Source organism: Cyanistes caeruleus, chromosome 11 (genome assembly GCF_971803275.1).
Source record: "Cyanistes caeruleus chromosome 11, bCyaCae1.hap1.1, whole genome shotgun sequence".
Classification (NCBI taxonomy): Eukaryota; Metazoa; Chordata; class Aves; order Passeriformes; family Paridae; genus Cyanistes; species Cyanistes caeruleus.
In genome coordinates, this window is record NC_141711.1 from 10,180,319 (window position 1) to 10,188,607 (window position 8,289).

An 8,289-nucleotide genomic window follows, 5' to 3' on the forward strand; every position below is an offset into this window, starting at 1 on the left:
GTTTCACATGCAGGAGTCACCAGAAGTCCATATTTGCTTAATTGTCTGCCACAAAACGTTAGGCAGATGCTTAACCTTCATTCCTACCTTTGTGATAGGAATAATTTGCAGCCCACTTCAAATCAGAATCCATTAATTCCTTCCAGAATTACATCCATGCTATCCAAACATTCAAAATTTGAGTTTCATTTGAGATCCTAGACCAAACTTTATGTCATATTGCTTGATTACTGAATTTCTTTCTTTGGCTACTTGCTTTTTCATTGCAACTCCTGCTATGACTTTCCCAACACTGCCCTTTTTGTCAGTCTATATATTTTTCTGGTTGGAACTGTAGATCTCTGGAAAAGCAGTATCAAGTACTGCTTTGGATATTGAGCAATTACATGACAGAAAGCTCCTCCACAAAGCCAATGAAATGGTCCCTGGTGCACATACAGATATCAGCAGTGCTTTGGTGCTCTGTTCCCTTTTGCTTTATTAACCCTGGCCCTGTGGGCATTGAGCAATGATGCAGATTCTATCTGTGCTGCACGTACAGTGCATTCTGCTGGCCACTTCTGACCAGCAAGGCAACACAGCAGGTTTCTGAAGCTGAGTCCTTTACTTGCAAACACATTTTCATCAATGACATAAATTACCTTATGTTTACAAACATCCATGATGCATACATGACTTTTCAGCCAAGAAAGAGTCATGCTCACACCAAGCTCAGTGTGGACAATTTGCCTCTCTAAGCAGCTGTGCAGTATCCTGCACCCTCTCTAGCAACTTTTATCTGCAATTACTCTTCTAACGCTTCTTTCAAATGAACTCTAGGGGATTTGTGCTTCCTTTTTGTGCAAATAAGATATTTTCTTGAGAGGGATTAAGAGAATGGTAGGGAAAAGAACTGTCTGATGGGGAAGAGCTCACACTCATGCAGAAAAGATTATTTCAGTATCATGCAATGGGCTTTATTTTTACTTCTAATGGCATCTTTGGGGCTTTGTTGGCTACATGACAGCAACAGATGAACAGCACGTTACTCATCAAAAGCTACCTGGCACGACTACCTAAAAAAAGAATAGAGCAGCGAACAAATACAGCAGAGAGGGAAGCAATGACAGCAGCCACATTTCAAATCAGATCATCTTTGTCTAAACGGTGTTTTGATGAAGAAAGATTAAATTATGTGCTGGAATGAGTGCAGTATGACTAATGAGGGGATTCACAGTTATAAGTGATAGGAGAGAAAAATATCAAAAATATCAGGACATAAACTATCAGGCATCCACATGCTGGTGGATTTTTGGGGAAAAAAAAATTGCTGACTGGCCAAAGATATTGCTGTTGGCTGTTTTTTGGGTTTTTTTTTAATCTTCCTCTGAGATGTTTCAGCCCATTAGAACTATCTCCAGAGGATCCAGAGATGAAAATCTGTGACCAGAATTGTTTTGCAGCAGCTTCAGGCTATGACTGCATGAGCAAGATAAATTTGAGCTGATTTCTGGCTTGTCCCAGTAAGAGTCCAGCTGCCCACTATGGCACTGCAGAGGGTAGAAAGCATCTTCCCATGTTTCCATGGCCAAGGAAGCACGCTGACATTTATCCAAGGGTGTATCCAACTGCACAGAGGCAGCTCGTTGCTGGATGGCAAAGTCACAGAGAGTTGTTTGTGTAGCTGTACTTGGACAGCAGGAAAAACAGGAACATCATAACCCCACTGATTTTCCAGGGGAGCTGAATTTTTCAATTATGTGATTAGTATTAACATTGTATTTCAAGTCTAAGTGTATCTCCTCACGAATTTGCCACTATTTATTAGGCCTCTTAAGATGGGTATAAATTGTATTAGTGACATCTAATAATTAGTTCTATTTTTACAGAAAGTAAAACTGCAGCAGGGAAATGGCCTGGCAGGTGCTTAGCTCAGGGCTAGAACAAAATGAGTTCCCAGCAGCTGCCTAATCAAGAAGCTTCACTGCCAGAGTCCTTGAGATGATGGAAGCTTTTTCTTTCCAGTAGTTTCAGATTTACACCTCTTCACTATTTTGGTCTTGGTGTTTCCTCGGCTAAAGCAGAGTTTGATGATGGAGAGGACTGAGAAAAGATTCTACAAGGTGGCTCCACATGCAGTGTAAACAAACAGTTTTGTTATGTGAAGTTGTTCAGATAAATACCCAGAGGTCACTACCCACACTGAGAGAGCTCACACAGGAGAGCTCAGCCCGTTTCAGTTGGATATGGCAAAACTGGCCATAGGGCTCTTTCCTTACTCTGTGAAGTACAGGCACACTCATGTTGGGATTGCAAGACCTTGGAGATCCCACAACAAAAGGAAGATGGAGACACAGCACCTGGCAGCTCAAACCGAGCCCTAACACCAATCCTGAAGTGTCCAGACACTTTTCCTTTCTGGCAGAGATTTTGGCCACTGATCCTGATGGCATTTGACATACAAAGGATTCAAATAGCAGGAAAAAAGCTGCAAGGGAGGGAAGAGGTCTCTGTCTTTATCAGTTGAGTTGTTGTATTTCAAGACTTATCCAAAATCTAATGGATCAATGGGAATCCTTCCAGTCATTTCTGCTGGGATTTTATAAGGCTTTAATTAATGGCCTGGATGCTGTGATTGTGAGTGTTCCTCTTACAGTACCACTCAGAGCTGTGCCTCCAAAACAGACTTGAGTAAGCAGGGCTCCTTAATCAACATTTTGCAAATGGCAAGAAATTAACTCACTTGGGAAGTTCTTGTTAACAAATATTTGTCTCCAACTGTCTGAAAGTTGTCTGTTATAAATGGAGGGTGAATAAGCCATTTTTGACCCTGTTTCTGACTGATTTCCAGCTGCATTAGGTTTAAGGGTAGTTTTCTGATAAGGGGTAAATGTTTAATATTAAGAATAAAAATATCCTAGAAATAAGGAGCTCCTAGTAGTTAATGTGAATATTTGGCACAGGACTGCAAACTGCATCTGACTTGGAGGAAAAAGAACATGCTCTAGTGTAAAGGTTCAGCTTCTCCTGCAGTTCTCATTTTCCCTTGGGGTGTACCAATTCAGCTGCTACCCTGATTCCACAAGTTTCTTTTTTCTCCTTGTGCATTTTGAAGAATCTGTGCCCTCTCTTTTTTAACCACACTTCTTATTTGCCAAAAAAATTCTTTGCCTACCCCATGTCTCTTCTCCAGCAACCAAAAAGTCAGATACATTCCTTAAAAGCCAGACAGGTTTTAAGTAGCCAGCTTGTCAAGAGAGGTTGGTATTGAGTGGTAGCTTGTGGGTACTCATATACCTGCTTGCACCCACAAACAGGGCCCTGCAATCTTGGCCTTATGTTAGAAAATAACTGGGTATCAAACCACAGAGCTGCAGACACAAAATTGTGGTTGGGACTGGGCTGAAAGAGAAGTGCCTGTCCTGGAGAATGTCACTTTGTTTATGGCTGAGTCTCTCTGCTCACAGTGATTGTAGTAGATTTTTCTTAAATGCCAAACCATCACATTGATGTGTGAGAAAAAACAATAGTATGTACTCTGTAGGAGTGTGTGTATATATGTGTGTATATACACACAGAGACACATTTAGAGTCACATTTATAAACAAGCCACAGAACACATTGCAATGCTTGAAAACACTCCAGTGTGTCTATGGACATCTTGTTCTCTCCTTCTGTCCTTGAGGTATCAGGTTTCCTTGTTTACAGTCTGCCTCATTCAGGATCTGGAATTCCTAAAGAGCAGCAAAACCCTATCATGTGACTGAAGACTGATTTCCAGGAAAAGCGGAAGGGGTTCTAGGAAAGGTCAGTTCTCACGTTTTCAGTTGTTTCCTTCATGAATACAGAATGAAAGAGACGAAGTCAACATGAAGCCCCTGATCCTTTGTCTCTCTGTTGAGCCTGGAATGAGATATAAAGGAAAATCCAGTGCTTGATGCAGAGTTCCTTAAGCTCTACATTTTTCTCCCTTCTTTAAAGGTTTACTGACATGGGACATTTCACACAGAAGTGGGATTTCTGCCTCCAGGATGTCAGTCCCCCCAGTGGCTTCCTTATCTTCTGAAGTGTTGTTTTAGCATGTCCTGTCACAAGTGGTCATAACCCTGCTTGTGACATCACTAACAGGACCATGGGACGGATCCAGGCTATGGTACATGTAGGGAGAACTACATTAATGTAGTAACAGAGAGCAAATAAAGAGGAAAATGCAAACAAAACCAACAGCTCCTAGGTCACATATTCCAAAAGCATCAATGAGAGCATTCCTGAGCTTGTCTTGTTGGGCAAGAGCAGGACTAGTGAACATTGATTATATGGGGTTATCTAGATAAATGGCATCTGGGTCTGTGGCCTGGGCTATAGCTTTGAGGCCCTGCACTATAACATGGCTGTAGAGCCTCTCCTGGCTGTGCCCCACAGGTCCCAGGATGTGAGAATCCTTCTCTTTGTGGTGGGACATGCCTGATTTACTGCACTGTGCCAGAGCTAGTTCTGGGTGAAGCCTTGGGCCCTGGGTCTCTGTGCTAGCCAGAAACCTGATGTGCTGCCAGGCTGCAAGTCCTCATCAGTCTGAATCAAGAGATCTGACTTTTTTTTTTTCCTGAGTTCTCATCTGATCTGCTATCAGCTTGGATCCAACCCGGTGGATCAATGAAAGTTATGACACTGTACAGATTTGTTTTTCAGTGGCATTGATGAACCAGTGTTGCAAGATCCTCAGCTCGGACTCAGTCTGGCTAACTGACGGTTGTGAAATTTCCAAAGGCAACAAGGGGGAAAAAAGCAAAAAGGAAAAATACCACTCTCCACTGTGTTGCAACTCTAAGTGCAATCAGTTGCAAATAATAATTCCCTCAGATTCATTTGAGTTGGGTCCACAGAAAGTAATTTCTATATATATCAGCTAGATGTTGGACCTGAGGGTTAAACCAAAAACTATGCTTGCAAAAAAGTTGCGAATGCCAAATTCTGGCATGGCAGTCCAAGTTCTGCCCTTGATTAACACAGATGGTCTCAAAATTGTGAGCATGTTGAGCAACTGTTCAGGGCAAGTGAAGATCTAACCCATTCCGTAGAACGTCTATAAGATAAAACACCAGCAATGAGAGCCAGAAATGGAAATACTTGGTTAAAGAGCACCACTGTAATGTAGATCTTCACTGTGAAACAGCTCCCAGGTCTGCACTGGTGCTTCAAAGCATTCTTCCTCATCTTCTTGGGCAGCTGATATTTTAGTTGTTCTGTGCCACTGACAAATGAGAGGGTCACTGCCCTCCATCAGTGTTTCAGCTGCTTGCTTTGATTCAAAATGTGGGCTATTGGCTGAAGCACGAAGGTACAGGCTCTAATTACGTCTGATTCCTACACTGAAGCATCTCTAGTATTAGTGGGCACTTCAACACCTGAACATGACACAAAGTCAGAAAGATTCTAATGAGGATTTTGAGATGCTGATTGATTATGGCAGAGCAGAGGACCCCCAGTCCTGGGCTGTGAAGGGGATGTACAGGCAGGGGACCTTCAGGCAGTCCCTACCTCAATAAGCCTGGCAAGAGCCAAGGAGGACTTCCTCTAAACACTCAAAATACAGAGGAGGAGGCCAAAAGGGAAGAATCAACACAATTTGCACCTGAGAGTTGAGAAAACAACAGAGAATCTCTAGGAAATTCTGCTCCATGTCTTTCTCCTTTGAAGAATGGATTCACCATATGATTTCAGGTTCCCAGAAATCCCCCACAATATAGGCCAGAAAAAAATTATTCTAATCCCTTCCTATCTAAAGTAATTTAATTTCTCAGTGCTGTGAAATGTCCATAAAAACATTTAAGATATTTTTAGTTCTTTTAAATGTTGGCTACCTGCAGGACCATGTCATGCATACCATTGCTATATGGACATTCATTCTTAGTGGAATTTTCATTTAACTTAACTGAGATAAATTGCAAGAGGAAATGCTTATTAATGATAGCTACACCCAAGAGAAGCCTCATGAAGATTTTTTTATTAGGATCATTATAACAACAATAGGATTGTGCCATGCTGTGATGATCTAATGATCACCACTTTACTCACCGTGGAATTGCCATTGTGGGTGACCTTCATTTCAGCAAGGGTGAAATGCAGCACAGAGCAGGCTCCTGATTCACCTTCCCTTACCTCAGGGGGCCTGACCTCAGTGGCCTTTCCAAGGAGGAGCTGAGCTTGTCCCTCATATGAATCTGGAAGATCAAGTGTGAGAGCAGGCCAGAGCCCTTCATACCTTTTCATGCAGCAAATAATGTTGCATATGTCGTCTATCAACCACTGAGAGCAGTGCTTAACACCTCAGGGAGTTTTCAATTTTTCCTTGACAAGTACCTTGATTATCAGACTTCTGTATTTGTAAGTGATGCTACACTGGACTCTGAATATCAAAACTAATGCCAAGGGAAAGTGACAGTAATTTTTTGCTCTGTTTTCATCAATGCTAAGCTGACTTACACTGCACCAGCTAGAGCAGGAGTCTGATCCCTTTGTACTTCAGATACTGCTTTGAACCATAAAATCAAATGGGGTCATGTAGATAGTGAGGTGCAGAGTAAAGGTGCCACAATCTGGCATGTGTCTCTAGTGAAGTCCTCCAGAGGAGGTACAATAGAGGGGTGAAGTGGTTATAGTTCTTCTGACTTCTTATGACTCCTGTTTTGCAAAGAGTAGTCATGTGCTGTTGTTTTGAACTTTACTCACGTTTTTTCTGTTTCCTAGATCTGCCTTTTTGATGGCCTCTTCTGGAGCAACCAACCTGGAGGAAATTCATGTCTGAGCTGATGACGCTCAGTTTTATTCTCAGCTTCTCATTGGAAATATGGAAGTTTTTCTTCTATCTGCATTTTTCCCATGGTGTTCCTAATTAAAGAACTGTGGTTAATTCTGGCTGCTTTGGTGTCAGCTTTTCCATGTCATCAGCACATATCCTGTTACTTCTAGGGTCAAAAAAACCACATGTGAAATATGCCAGGTAGACCTTCTGTTGCCTCATGTACACAGCTCCTGTGTTTAAATTCTGAGCCAGGTGTCATTTCAGGGAACCAGGATGTTTTGATAACATCATAGATAGGGACTAGAGAAAAACTCATCTAAACCAACAAAAGCTGAGTCTGTAGCACCTGGTGCTGTTGGGACCATGCACTAATCCCTGATGCTGGGTTTGCTCTATTGTGTGGGTACAATACTAGGTCAGTGCTAAGCTACTACAGATGGCTTGTGTCCACACAGGGTGGGTACCTCTGTATTATATGTTCCTACATTTCCCATTTGTGTGCAAAAATGTCTTGGGACTCTCTTCTGCTTCTTGAGAGAAGGATTTTGACGAGTTCAGCCAGGTTTCTCTTTCCCCTTCCTTAAAGGGTAGTTACGGAATGGTATTTTAGTTCCAGAAAGAGAATCTTTTAAATTTTCCATGTCAGCTGTAGACTCTACCCTATACAGAGTGAACAGTGTCAGCAAGAGAGGATGAGGTCTGGGGTTATGAAAATGGCCACTCAATACTGATGAGTCCAACAATGGACCTCAGGAAAGCTCTGTGTACAGAACTGACATGCCTCCCCACCAAAGCACAGAAGGCTGGCAGGGGCAGGAGCAGCACATGTTTTGATGCATGAAGTCTCCACATTATGAAAACCTTCCCAAAACAAAGAAAAAATAAAGTATTTCAAAATGTTAGCCCAAAGGAAAAGCAAATTGACGTCTAACAAAAGACTTATTTTCTTCTCCCATGGAGAGGTATCTGCCACTTACTCGAGCTGGCAAGGCAGCGTCTCAAAAGGCAATTTAACCAAGTTGCATAAGGCCTTGGCTGGGTGGCTGTAGAAATACAGGGCCTCTTATCTGAATAAGAGCTGGCCACAGCTGTTGCAGATCTTGAAGGCATTATTTCTGTGCCTGTCAAACATCTGCTTTGTAAGCAAACAGAGCGGCTCAAGTGGTGCACAGGACATGCTGCAGCTCATGGGGCAGAGCCAGGAGGCAGTAAATGGAAACTTTTTTTCCCCTGGCATCAGAAATCTGATGTCCCATGAGTGTCTCAGATGGACAGATAGGCCATAGTCTCCCTGTGTTATGTAGACCTGTGCCTTGTCTTAGGGAAAGAGCCAGTGTGGTCCAAGCACTGATCTCAGTGTCTGGTAAGCTATAAATCATCTACAGCTGTCATGAACATTCTGACATATAGCCTACAGGACTACATTTATTTGCTTTCTCACCATCCAGGAATTATTCCATATAAATGTGTGTCAGCCCGAGAAGGCTGATGCTAAAAATCAGGATGTA

General features: G+C 42.4%; 2 long non-coding RNA genes across 2 annotated transcripts; one reads left to right on the forward strand and one right to left on the reverse strand.

Moving 5' to 3' along the window:
* Positions 1 to 931: 931 nt before the first annotated feature.
* Positions 932 to 4,058, reverse strand: LOC147650992 (uncharacterized). Its single transcript, XR_015275190.1, has 3 exons — positions 3,971 to 4,058; positions 3,799 to 3,882; positions 932 to 3,713 (listed from the first exon to the last, which is right to left on the reverse strand). It is a non-coding gene; the product is annotated as an uncharacterized LOC147650992 (long non-coding RNA).
* LOC111935061 (uncharacterized) lies at positions 3,705 to 6,894 on the forward strand. The gene is made up of 2 exons (XR_002867577.2): positions 3,705 to 3,786; positions 6,727 to 6,894. It is a non-coding gene; the product is annotated as an uncharacterized LOC111935061 (long non-coding RNA).
* Positions 6,895 to 8,289: the final 1,395 nt, after the last annotated feature.